Here is a 14,191-nt window from a genome sequence, read left to right as displayed (position 1 = left end):
ACCAAGGTATCTTTCCACAAGAACAAGGGCCAGATTTAGAGTTTGGCAGATAGGGTTGCTCAGTCATAAACGTGACGGATTTCTTATGGAAATCATAATATGGCAGACGAAATATCCATCATGTTTGTGTCGGAGTGACCCGTCTGCCAAACTCTAAATCAGGCCTTAAGTCTGTCGTGCTCAGACCACATGCCTGTGCGTCTCGGTTTCCTTGTGCCTGTGTTCGGTTGCACTGACACCTGCCTCCAGTGGGCCCATATGTTTGGCTCAGGGTGTGAACTGGAGCAAAGATCCCATCTAGCCTCTGTCGTAGTCCTTTATATTTGGCCAGGTGGTGCAGCATTGGCACCACAATAGGGTTGCATTTAAGTATAAGGGGCTCACACAAAGGAGATGGTGTGTTTAAAGAACACTAACAAGCAAGGTGCCTTGTACTGTTGCAGGCAGAGGTATGCGCTTATGATTATGTTATTCAGCACCATACCACAAGTAGCATGATGCTGCAGGGCTTTAAACAAGAATTACACATTTCTTCACAAACAACCCTGGCTTTTAATATCTGTGTGTTTGGGAATAAGGACAAGGAGTTGTCATTCCGCATTCCCAGCAGTCTGGTCTCTCAGACAATCCATTAGTAATAAGTTGAACACTACTCAACTTTCAGACCAAAAAGTGACTACCCAATTAGTTCACAAGGAGTGCCAAGGAGTGCTGACTGAGAGGAGGACAAAGGGACCCAATTCTTAGTTTACAAGCAGTTCTGGTTGGGGAAAGCAAAAGAGACCTCCCCCACCGAACCTTGCTTAGGCCACATGGGCTGAATTGCTGGTTCGGAGGAGACCATTCGGAACATCACGGTGTAGCCTTAAGTGGGTTCTGGAAGGTAAGACATCAAACGGGACCCCTTGCGTAGCCTGTAACGGAATACTCACTGGAGACCAAAGGAGCACTCCCTCTCCTCCATGTGCCACCCATTTACGTCACAAGCAACATTTACAGTAGGTTCCACAAGAGGATAGATGGCTGGTGCCAGTTTAAACCATCTATGCAAAGTTTAAGTAGACTTCTATACCTAGACCTTGGTTTCCCACCCGTCCCTCTACACCCCACTTCCACCAATCCCTCAGCACAGATGACCTGGCTGCAATGCAGGGATAAGAGTCATACTGTAGAGATGTGATTCTTATCTATTGGGCCTCCTTCACATCTGCATCTCTTGCAGTAATTGTCTGTCCTCAAAACGACTTTTTTCAGATGTCTGGCTTTTACTAGGAATACGCAGTCCTCATTGGCCAGTTTGACCCCCAATCATCAGTTTGCTCAGTAACATACATGGGAACATGGTCTCTTTATTGAACAGCAAGTGTCATAAAATGTCAGATACATCCACCTAACCGAAGTGTACAATCTCAAACTGAGGCCTCTGAAAACACCCCCGCCCATGTGAGCTGTGTCAGTGTTCAGACTCATACATAAGTGGATGGGGACCTTTAGATTCACAGAGGCGACTTTGAGGTCCTGCGTGAGAATCCAGAAAAGGTTCACGCAGCAAAACAACCATGACCGTGAGTGATCAGTGCTGAGAAATGGCCTCACGAGACCAGGTGAAACCAGGAGACCAGATGACACTATCACAAATAGCTGTTTGTGACAGAAGCCATTTCTTGGTGTTCGGCAGTCCTATACATCCTATGGCACTCGTGGCACACAGAGACATTGGAAAAACAGTACTCAAATGGTAGGACAGAGCAAGAATCCGTTTGTGATCTGTCGCTATCCATGACCACAAGGTACCAAGGCCACTGGTACCCTGGAGCACCAAAAATTCTCCATGTGATCAGTGTAGGGTGACCAGATTCTCAAAACAAAAAAACGGGACATGTCAGACATAGAAGTAGGACTACAGTTTGCAGCACCCATTGACATAAAAGTAGGACTACTTAACAGCTTTCGTAGACATAGAAAGGGACTACAATGACAGCCCCTACCACAGACACATATGAAGAATTGCAGACAACAAATCAGAGGTAACTTAGTTCCAGTTTAATAGACTTTGCTTCAACATTTGCTATAGCTGGTGACCACCCTTGCCCTGTACATATTTAAACGTGTGAGTCAATGGGAGACGTGGTATCTGATGGCAAAGAGATGGGGGCTTTGGGTTAAGCATTTCAAGACTTGGAAAGCAAGCTTACAGAGAATGATTGAAAACCAGATGGGAAAAACTAGCCTAGAGCTGCATGGTTTATTTTCTGTTCTCAGTGCCAAAGTACGATGAAGGTGCAAAACCTTCAGGATGTAAAAAGTTCCTTAAGAATGTTTTGGATGAGGGATCAGCCCACCACTACCAAGCAAGCCCTTCAACACCTCAAGAGTCTATCTAAGGAGTTTCTATCAGTTTCTTTTTTGCTCCAGTGGCCCTCCATAAATTCATTGCGTCACCTCTACAACCATAATATTTACCTTCTCCCCTCAGTCACGCACAAATCCAGCCCCTCTGTCACAATCACCTCCTGCTTATCATTCACTCACACCCAGGTCCGGCTCTATGGCGGTACGACTGGTGCCACCACACTGAGTGCTGACTTCAGGTAGAGCACCGTATTTGCAGGTATATTATAGTTTTAAAAGTTCCTTGCCTCCAGCAGTTTTTAGGCAACAATAAATATGTAAAGATAACTCTGATGATTAATGTTCTGCCTGGCGAGAGATAGGATTCTCTAGTGGACATTTTAAGGTAGCGCAGAGAGTTAATATGCCGGCTGCAAAGAAAATGTGCCATGCAAGTTAGGTGCATATAATACAAATAGGTCAGTGGCTTACTACTTTTGTCAAGTTAGAATGCTAATCTAGAACAGTGAGCTGTTACCTGTCCAAAAAGAGCTGCCTGCAGGTACAGATAAGAGCGCTATGATTTTTTCCCAGTTTTTCATTATCCTAATGTTGCAAAAAGGGTTCATTTTGGTAGAAACCAATTATTTTTGTTAAAGAGAACCCCCAACTGTAGTGTTACATTTAAAATTCGGAGTTTGTGCTTTTCCAGACCAAGCACTCAAACTATATTGCCTACCAGTATGGATGGTGTCACTCCTGGCCCCTTTTGCCTTTAGCAGCTGCTTGATTCTGAGCTGCGTTAAAGGGCAGAGCAGGGTCACCAAGGTGGATGGCTGGATCTTGCTGCAGGGTGACCTCTGACTCCTGTGAGCAGGGCAGGGTCATGCTGGTCACTGATGGTTCGAAGGAGCTCTAGTCCCATGGCTGGCACAACACCATTGTTGCTGCTTTTTATAAAGAGAAGGGAAATCCAGAGAGAAAATGTATTTTCTCTCTGGATTTCCCTTAAGTGACGTCACGCCGCAACATCTCAAGCAGTGAACTCAAACACTACTGAAAAACCTGGACATTTCTATAAATAATTTAAAAAACCGGGACATTTCTTTATTTTTTACATAAGTGTCGGGACACTTCCCCAAAACCCGGGACAGTCCGTGGAAATCCGGGACGTCTGGTCACCCTAGATCAGTGTGCCTTACTTGGCATCGTCAGAAAAACAGTGTTTCTTTAAAGCTGCTTCATGAGAGGAAGCCCTTGCAACCAGTGTGACATGTCATGACGTCTTTCACTACAGTCCTCAGACAGCGCCCCAGGCGAAAATAAATGTGGTGCCCATCCTAATCCTCCTCCTCCACTCCTTCCACATTCTCCTGCTCCCACTGGTGATCCCAGTGGGAGGGCCCTTTTGTGCTCACAGGGCACATCCTGGCTTAATGCCCCAGAGCACTGAACAGCCTGTGAACACACAGTTGCACCTTGTACCCTCACCTCAATCGCACATTCAGTTGCTAAACAGGAGGTTAGAGTGCCTAGGAGGGGGGCGGGGAGAATGATGGAGAGAGGTAATCCAAGGAGGCTATGAAAATCAAGGAAAGTAGGATTTTACACACGGCTTGAAGGCAATAAACTGGACTTGCGGGCTGGAATAAAACATTTATTTCTGAAAGTTCAGAAGATCTATCTGTGAGACGCCCTCATCCAACTGCAGGCGCCCCAGGTCTTGCCAAAAGGCGGCCCTAGCCACAGTCACCGTGACTTTGCGGCACTGCACTGGCATATTAGAAGTAGCCATGCTTACTATAAAGCGATGCCCGCACCTACAGGGCAGCACTGCAATGTTCAAGGGAGCTACTGTGTTTGCTTTGGCAACACCGGTCGGGCTCAGTGTGCCAGCGAATCCCCGGTGTTCCGCCCTGCACTAGGTCTAGCAGGAAGAAAAGGGCACCGGGCGGGGGCTCAGCCCACCACCAGCTCACGAAGCCTGCGACAGATTTCTGGCGCCAAGGCCCAGCTACCCGTGGGTACGATAAGCCTCCGCCTGGGTCACCATGGGCACCTCTCAACAATTTGCATTCCTACGATCCCAACACACAGCTGTCCACTGCACGACTCGGCAATCCACCTCCATTCCTGACCGACAGCACCTCGTTACCTCAGTATCAGGGCCCACGGGCAACTCTTCCTGACCTGCAGCGCTTCGTTATTTCAGTGCTAGGACCCACAGACAACTGCCAGTGCCTATCCACCTTAACTTTAAGCACTACGACTCACACACAACTCTTCAAAGCACCACACCCCAGAACTGAGCGTCCCCTCATTTCAGTCCTAGAACCCACATAAGTTCCGCTTACGCGTAGACAGCCATCCTTATCAGTAGTACCGCGCTACTTCAGTACTGGGACCACACACACATCGGATATGCACCACAGTCCAGAGAAGCTGTTATTTCAGGACTTGGAGCAATGTGCCGCCTCAACACTGAATTCCAGCATCCTCTTATATCTGTACAGGGGCCTAAGCACAGTTATCACTGCACCTCAAACACAGCTGTATGTTCGCATTCATCATGGCATCAGCACCCAATTATTCCAATACTAGAACCCACGTGCAGCTCTGCAATGTACCCCCACCCTGGCCTGCGGTACCCCGTTATTCCAGGACTAGGACTAACACGCAGGTCGGTGTGCCTTTATCTTTGACCTAAGCGCCCCATTATTCCAGTGCTCCAAGCCACATGCTGCTCAGAAATGCACCGATATCTTGATCTGCAGCACCCCGTTATTCCAGTACCGTGTACCGGAGAATATACACATCTCTAGAATGCACCCCTTTCTTGATCTTTAACATCTCGCGGTATCCTACTAACGAGCTCTTGCAAAACAACTATCATAACCTGACGCGCCCCTTGTTATTCCAGGAAGGGAACTCAGACTTCTAGCGTGACCCACAGCTCTGTCAGGCCCCCAGATATTCCAGTCCCTGGATCCACGGCCACTCGTCCTACGTCCTACACGCCTCTTCCCCGAGCAGCCCAGCTCTCCTATCGTCTACTACAAGGGCCAGGACAGAGATTCTTGGGCGCCGTGCTACGGCAGCCGCACTCCCAGGTGAGCAGTGCCACCTCTGGGCCTCGGCGGGGGCTGCTGCCAGGTCTCCACACCCCGGCAGCTAGAGATCTCCACGGCCCGCTTCCTCCGCGGAGCCCGGCTGGTGCCTCGCTGTCTGTGCACATCGTTTGGCACACAGCGATCTGAGATTTATATTACCAGCAGTCGTCCCTGTCTCCCATTAAGATATTTATTAGGGTATTAATCTGCTCCGTGTTGGGCTCTGTTTACAGGGCAGACTGGCACCAGCTGCAAGAAAATTACCACAAACGTATATATTTTCCCGTTCTAATTATCCTTTTCTGTCTGCGGTGGCACTGTGGATGATGAGGGTGACCTGCCAGGAAGGCCAGAGGCTGCATCCCAGCCCCCCTGCGTCAAGACAAGCAAGCTGCTCTCTGGGAAAGAGGGGGCTAAGAACCCTTAATAAACCCAAATGGACTCATTAATCCCAGGAGGAAAGTAAAACGACGGGAGAAATGCTCCGAAGAACCAGTGATGGGAAAGATGCATCAAGAGATGAGATCAGTTTTCTGTAACGCACCGTGCAGCCCACTTTACAGAGCTTTATGATGCTACAATCCACGGCATACTAAAAGAAAACACAAGTGTGCAGTCGCGAAAGGGGTCCAGACTCAAAGGACGCCCCTCCAGCCAGGGTCCTGCTCAGTCATAATGTACTTGGGAACTGACAGGGGAGTGTTCCGGTCATTTCCCAAACAGCGGAGTCTGGGAAGCTCTGAGAGCTGTGGCTTTTGTTTATGGTGAAATCTTCTGCCATGTTTTTTTCTTCTGTAAGACTTGACAGAGCGGGACTACCCAAGTTTCAGATTTAATTAGGGTTGAGCAGAGATTTCAGATGAAAGTAGTTCACAGTAGACGTGTGGATGTACACAGTGCTCAGTGGCTGTCGGTGCCCTAGTGAGCCTATAGTTATCCTGTTCGTAGGATTCATGGACTCTACCACAGTGTCTGTGTGTGTTGTTAGTATGTGCATGTAGGTAATAGCTTGTCGCCAGTGTTTGTTGGTAGGCTGGTGAGGATGTAGTGCAGGGGCAGTATATTTGTATTTAGGGTAGTGGGGGTTGTAACATGGGACCTGTGTTTGGTAGTAGCCTGGTCCTGCAGTGTTGGAAGCATCTACTGATATCAACCAAAGCAAATATCCTAAGGTGCCTTTGTTTAATCTTGGTCAAGTTAAGTGATGATGTAAGGGTCTGACACACCGCTTCTATTCTACTACATGGCTACCTATCAAATGCCCAATCACAACACTTGTCAAATGCCACTGCATACGTAGCGCGATGTATCAAGCAAGTGCACGCTGCAAGTCAGATAACGCAAGAATCTGATCAGAGCTTGACCTCCCCTTAAAAGTGACTAGACTTGAAGGTGGTGCCCTACATATACTTTTATATTCTGTGTTGGGCGTGACAAGTAACAAGGGCTATGTTGTTGATTTTGGTATTTTGTGTGGAGGGCACCCTTGATATTTCTTAGTCCCTCTGTAGCTCCTTTTTGTGTATGAATTCTGATCTTCCCTATCATAATCATCATTAAATTAGAAGATGAAAATTTGTGTACTCGAAAAACAAATTACTTATCTATGGTAACACTTTTTCTGGTGGATACTTTAACTGCAGATTTCTCATCTTTCTAATGATACACAGGTGCCAGAGTGCATCTGTATACCTTTCATAGCAGGTGGTGCAGTGCAACACCGCACAGGTTTAGAGTCGTCCCGGAAGTGATGGAGCATAGCTGCATATAAGTGCCATTCCTCATCTTGCTCGACTCTCTCCATGCCCTCAGAGCACAAAACAATTGTTGGTACCAGAGTGCAGATCTCAAATTTAGGACCCTTTTTTAGATGGTAAAGAGAGCCCACTCTACAGAACATGAAAATGGGAGAGCAATGAGGAACCTGTTGTTAAATTGAGTACCCACAAAAAGAGTATTACCAATGGTAAATAACTCGCACTTTCAATGGATACTTCCAATCGTAGATTTGTAATCTTTAGGAGATTTAACAATGCAGTATCTACTGAAAGCATAGGGTTTGTGGTGAGCTCAGGACAGTAAATTTAGCAGAACCGAACAATCAAAATGGTTTTCCTGTCAGACTTGGCTGTCAATGCAGTAGTACTTTGTGAACGTGTGCACAGACTCCCATGTTGCAGCCTGACAGATGTGAAAGACAAGCACTTCCCATGCTAATGTAGTTGTGACAGCTTTAACCCTGGTAAAAAAAAGACTCTCAGACTTTTCCGGAAGCTTTTTTTTGACCTATGCATAGCAGACCTTAATGCATTGGATTATCCACCCCAACAGAGTACTTTTCTGCCCAGCTTTTCCTTTCATCACTCCAGAGAACTGCACAAAAAGCTGATAATCCACCAAATTGTACTTGGTACGATCAAAAGAAAAGCTTAAGGTTCTTTTTGGGTCCAACCAATGGAGCTTCTCTACTTTTGAGTGGTGAGTCGGGGCAAGAACAGTGATGGATTGCCATCCATTGTAAAGAGTCACGACTTTCTGAAAGGGGACCTTAGACCTCAGATTGTCATGAAAAAAAGGTGGTGAGGGTGGGTGTATCTACAGCTTGGAGTTCACTCACATAACTAGCTGAAGTGATCCCAATGTGGAAAACAGTCTTTAAGGTCAGAAAATGCTACAAGCAGCTGTACATTGGCTCGAAAGGAGTACACATGAGCAGCACAGGACCAAATCACTATCCTACTGTAGCAACACAAATGCTTTGGGAGGAAATATGTATGAAACCCTTATTAAACCCCGTCACAACAGGTGATTTAAACAAGGTAGTTTGTCTGCAAATGCCTAAGAGCTGATAAATAACTTTTAATAGTGCCCACTGCAAGAATTTAATGCAAAAGACAAAACAAGAAAACATTTCACAGTTTGGCTTGTAATGGTCTTGCGTACTCCAAATGGGGCCACAAATTTGTCCTAGTGCCCAGCGTAAATGGACTTCATAGAAAGATATCTAACAGCAAGGAAGACATCCACAACTTCAAGTTGAACGCAGTCAGCTACCGCCCCTCAATCTCCACACTTGGAGGTGTAAAATTGGGCAGGGTAAGGTAGAGACCCCTACCTTTCTGCTGCACCAGAAGATTCCCCCAATGTGGAATCCGTATTGGGGTACAGATGCTCATATCCAGTTGATCATAGTACCACACACTCCTGGCTGAATCCAGAGCCACTAGGGGGACTTGGGTCACATTACTTCTGATCATCTTCACAATTCAGGCAGGAGACGCAGAAGTCAGAAGGTGTACCGGAGTCCTGTCTTCCACACCACCCAGGATGCATCTCCTACCTAGTTTCTGTGGGAACTCAAATGTGCTAAAGTTTTGGCACAGTGTTCAACAGCAGCCAAAATATCTAGCAAGGGAGCTATTTTCGCAAGATGCCTGGTTCCACTTTGGGAGGCAGCTACCATTCATGATCAGCTAGGCACTTTCGGCTGAGTTTATCAGCCCTGGCACTCAAAATGCCTGCCATGTGGTTCAGTGTGAATCCCAATTCGTTCTCTATGACTCCCCAGTATGAGTTGAAGAGGCTTGTGAGGCTCGCAAAACAAATGTTTTCATCAGCTAGCTTAACATGGAGGCTGTGTTCCAGAGGGCTGGTGTGTCCTCTGGAACACGGCCAGTGAGATCTTTCCGGTGGTTCCCAAAGAAATTAGAGCCTCCTTAGCTCAGGAGTTTTATCTGAGGATTTAGAGGCCGAGCCTTTTGGCGGTTTTACCTTTTTAGGGTCGAGCCTGCATTGCATGCGCTCGCGCATGCGTATCGCAGCGAGACACTTTAGTGTTTAGAAAAGGGCTCAGAGCCCTGTCGATGTCACGTCAGTGTTTATGATTGGTTCGTGGGCTTGCCTAATAAAATCTGCTTGCTTTCATTAGTCGAAGGCATGCATACGTCATGCCTTTTCCGGTGGCTAGCCCTCCTCGAGCGCATCGACCAAGTACAGAAAACATGCAAGGCTCCCTGTTTTCTGTCCGGCTCATGGACTACTTTTTCTCTAATTTACTAGCGCGATTTTGCTTGGCAGAAGTCGAGCGCTTTACATAGTTAACTGCACTTTTTCAGGTTACGTACATAAATGCACTTTTGCCGATAGGTGAAAAGCCGGGTTAGGAGTTTACAACGCTATCAGCTCTAACATGAGCAAACGCGAGACCCGTTGCATTGTAAATGCTCGTTTCTTCTGCTGTCCTTCTAACCCTTCTCTGCAGCTGGATCTTCTCTGCTTGGGACTCAGATTTCCCCCTCTCGCTGGTTCGGACTGCTGCACGTTCTCCTCTTCATCACTCGAAAGGCCTAGGTGTTGGAGTGATTCCTGCTTCTGAGCCATGGCCATAGTGTGGTCCTCGATTTTTGCCTGCGTCGTACCTTGAGAGTCTTTGGCACAATTTTGGTGCAAGCTTTGCAGTCCTCGTCTTTGTGGTCTTTTGGTAGGCAAAGGTTGTAGACCGCATGGGGTCTCTGCAAATTTGTGATGACAATTGGGGCAAAATTTAAAAAGTTTTTTTTTTTCCCATGACCCTTTCTTGTCCCCTCTCTTTTCATTCTCTGTCGACGGTGTTGTTTAAAGGATGTCTGCATGGATCTTTCTTCACCTTGACTTCTTTGTACAAAACCAGTGACTGTGGAGAAGCTAAATGTTTCTGCAAGGCTTCAGTAACTACTGCCAACTTTGCAGGACTGTTATCTAGGAGGACAAAGGCTCTGTCCTGGGGACTTTTGTACTTCGCACAGACTTTAAAAAAAAAAAACAATATTGTGTCCAGACCTAAACGGACTCTACCAACAAATAAAGGCTTTACCATCGCAGATGGCGCTAAGCTTGAGAATCGCCCTGAAGAAGCAGGATTAGGTGGGGGAATTCTAAATATCCATAGGTAGTAAAAATAAAATTCCTCAGTTGGGTGCAGTAAAGTTCCGCACCAAGTTCAGATGACTGTGCCAACTCTCTACATTTCCCATGTAGCTGTAGTAGGATCGAGAGATTCCCTAATTCAACAATACTTTAGAATGGAATTATCTTCTCCTCTGAGACATAAGTGAAATAATCTGCCTTTCAGCTTCGATCCTTTAGCTGCACTCACAGACCACAATGTAAACTCTTCCACCTGAAGGACCAACTGGAAAGACCATTGTGCCTGCATGTAGAGACTACATGCAGGCACCATGTCTAGGGACCGGTCTACCTGCAACAGAACGTTCTGTGCCAACACAGACCTCTGTTGTGCTGCATTGATGACTCCTTATATTAAAGAAAAGCTTCCCTGCTATGTGGGTAACCTCTGTGACCCAGCACTTTACCTCATGGGACATCAGAGACCATGCTTCCTGATTGACTGAGAAGTTCCAATATGCATTAAGACGGGATTCAGCATCCTTCTGGCTCTCCTCATCTTACTTTCCCCACCACAAAAACAAGGGTGCAAGAAAATCACCACTGTGAGTGGGTCACCCCTTCAAACAAAAAGCTAGTTTTCTCAGCTGCAATATCCCTCCATAGGCTAGCTATGGAGGAGGACTTCATCACTGGGTCATAGCATTAGCTACTCATGGTGCTGCACCCCCTAAGGTCAACGCTTGGAGACTGATTTATTTTCCTAGCCAAACAGATTTCATGTTAAACCAATCAATTTCTTCTATTTTTCACTGACACATTGTCATGCCATTAGATGTCTACTGGACCTCTGTATTCCACTAGAACAGTAACCACCAATTTTGTGTAGAGATTGGACTCAACCTAAGAAGGTTAGAATTTGTCTCCTAGAGGCTCCTGCCGTGGCCCAAGTTTCCATTATGACTACTGGGCTCAAGAAGAGGATCTTTTATGTAACTCCACCATATGCCAATCTATCAATCCTTTTACTCTACAATCGAAAATCCACAAACCTTTCAGCCCTTCAGGAAGCATCTCAGCAATGGCAGAAGATAACTCGCTGAATGGAAATAAAGGTTGAAGGGTTATTCTGGGATGCAGATTCTCCTAGTTCAAAACTAGCTCCTATTTGGCACACCTTTCTATCTTAATCAGCCTTGTGTACCTCAGAGAAAAGCTGTTAAGATCAGCAGTATTGTCACAAACATTTGAATTAAGAACAACTGAGTAAAGCTCCCATCCCAAATTAGAAAAATAAAAAAGTATTTTATGAATAAAATAAGAACCAAAGGATAGTGAAAAGATAGTTTCAAAATAAAATTGCCATTACATACTCGCTCTATTCATGGACAGTGAATAAAGGCTTCTGCGTGTACTCACACCTAGCTACTGGGGAATCCCTTCCAGTCCAACAGCACAGCATGACTACCAGCTGCTGTCTGCCTCCTGCCACCAATCTGGCGGGAGGGGATGAATAACAGTCAGTCGCCTCGTGCAAGAAGGCAGTTCCCAGCTTTCAAACTTCACAGTGTTCCTTAAGGATAACAACTCACAGTGAGATGGAATAATTGTTGTCACTCATTACCGAGCTCCATAAAGAAAATTCCAAAAGACCTGTGTCAAATCAGTTGCAACTGGTTAACTAATCTGCATCACTGAATATCAGTCTTCTGCAGTGCCCATCTGTGTCCATCGCGGCTACCAGTGAATCTGCTTTTTTTCCTGATCACTTTTAGAAACAAGCATTACTTGGTTGAGGCAGTCAGAGCTTTTGCCTGGTGTTCCAGGAGTCTATCCTTAGTATCCATGTTCTGCACCATATGCATATGTGCTCCAGGTGTCCTCCTGAGGTGCCCAGAGATCAAGCAAAGTTCTGTCTTTTGGGAGCACCGCCACAATTCTAGGTTGTGTTAACCACAATTCATAAACCTCCACCTACTACCATCTGGTTGCAGTCTCTGCCAACTACAAGAGACAGGCTGGGCAGTCAGCCTTCAGGATACAAGGGTTTCTGGTGTAAACCCACAGCTTCGAGGATGCTCCTTACTTCCATCCACCGACCACAACTACAGGTTTGGCATTTGTAAACTAAAACTCTGAACAGTGAGTGGTCAGTTTGGAGCATATTAAAGTATCACAATTAATAACTATAAAATGTGGGATGGCTTTAGTAAGAGTGTTTACATTAATTCCCCTACCTGGCAAACCCATTATGGTCGCTTTTCTCATCTATTAAATTTCCATGAACCTAGTCTAACCGGCACTATAAATCTTGTCTTATACCAGGAGCATTTGGACATTATAGTTCTGTGCTGGCCCCTCCTCTCACACACATTCTTTTTAGGTTTCACTTAGACAGCGCATGCACTGCCTCTGCGAGAAATGTTTACATACAGTGGGCTTACAGCCTGACCATAGCTTACCTGCCGTTAGCTTCAGCGTCGCCCTCATTTTCTTCATCACTTTTTGTCACGGCATGGGGGCATCATGTCCTCTTCTTGTTTTTGGCATTCCACTGGAGCATAGACCGCGTACTTGTTTCCATCTACTGCTCCTGTTTTTGGAGCAACGTTTCTTCTTTGTGTATGAGCGCTCCATATGAGTGATTGTGTTTTCAGTCGGTCTCCCATATCCCCGTTCACGTCGCTTCTATTACCTCCTACCCGTCCCTATTCCATGTTGCTTCTATTCCCTCCCGCCCATCCCCCTTCCACGTTGCTTATTTTCCCTCCCACCCTCTACACTGTACTCTACAATATTCCAACTCTGTGCCACGGTACTCTACACCACTGCAGTCTATGCCACTGATTTTACACCACTGCACTCTACTCTTCTGCACTCTACATCAATCTACTCTTAGCCACTTTGTTACTGCACTTTATGCTGCTACACTACGCCACTGCCCCTATTGTCCACCACTCTACGCCACTGCACTCTACAACTCTACTTTGCACCACTCTAATCTAAGCCACTGCACTCAGCGCCACTCCACGCCACTGTCCTGCCCCACAGCACTGTACTCTGAGCCACTGTACTCTACTCTGAACCGCTCTGACACTACCCAGCACCACTCCATGACACACTACACCACTCCACTGCATTCTATTCTTTGCCACTCCACATCACCCTTCGCCACTCCACATCACCCTTCGCCACTCCACATCACCCTTCGCCACTCCACATCACCCTTCGCCACTCCACATCACCCTACGCCACACCACATCACCCTACGCCACTCTACTGTATACCACTCACTGTGCACCACTCTAGCCCACTCCACACAATGCCACTCTACCACACCCCACTTCACTGTGTATTAGAGTGGCCACACCAAGCCACTCTAGTCTACCCCACTACACAACTCTATGCCAATTCACTATATGCCATTGCACTTTATACCACTCTAGTTTACAACATTCCACTCTATACCACTTCAAGCCACTCCTCTCCACCCTACGCCACTTCACTTTACGCTATGCCACTCCACTCTATGCTGCTGTACTACATGGCTAAAAGACATTGGCAAAGTCAATAGGTCTTGTGTAGGCAAAAACTACTGACTTTGCCAATAATTGTTCTATCTTGTCTCACTTTCACACAGGAAACAAGCATGACTCTCTCGCCCCAGCACATGCTTGCTGTAGCTGCCTAGTACAAAAGATAGGGAGGCTGGTGCATCTGTCACAGAGGAACTAAACACAGAAACCTAAGCACTTGTAAATCAGTCACTCGTCACATTTTAATGGGAAACATATGTCTTGACAATTCAATTTATGATTTGTCAATGCACAGAGTAAGAAGACAATCAGTTCAGTCAACAGAAACAG

The 14,191-nt window shown here is 46.4% G+C and overlaps 1 protein-coding gene across 2 annotated transcripts in view; it reads right to left on the bottom strand.

Moving 5' to 3' along the window:
* NOC2L (NOC2 like nucleolar associated transcriptional repressor) overlaps window positions 1-14,191 on the bottom strand; it is a 432,367-nt gene that overhangs the window by 98,109 nt on the left and 320,067 nt on the right. The window lies entirely within an intron of this gene.

This window comes from Pleurodeles waltl, chromosome 6 (genome assembly GCF_031143425.1).
Source record: "Pleurodeles waltl isolate 20211129_DDA chromosome 6, aPleWal1.hap1.20221129, whole genome shotgun sequence".
Lineage (NCBI taxonomy): Eukaryota > Metazoa > Chordata > Amphibia > Caudata > Salamandridae > Pleurodeles > Pleurodeles waltl.
This window is presented reverse-complemented; position numbering and strand designations above follow the sequence as displayed.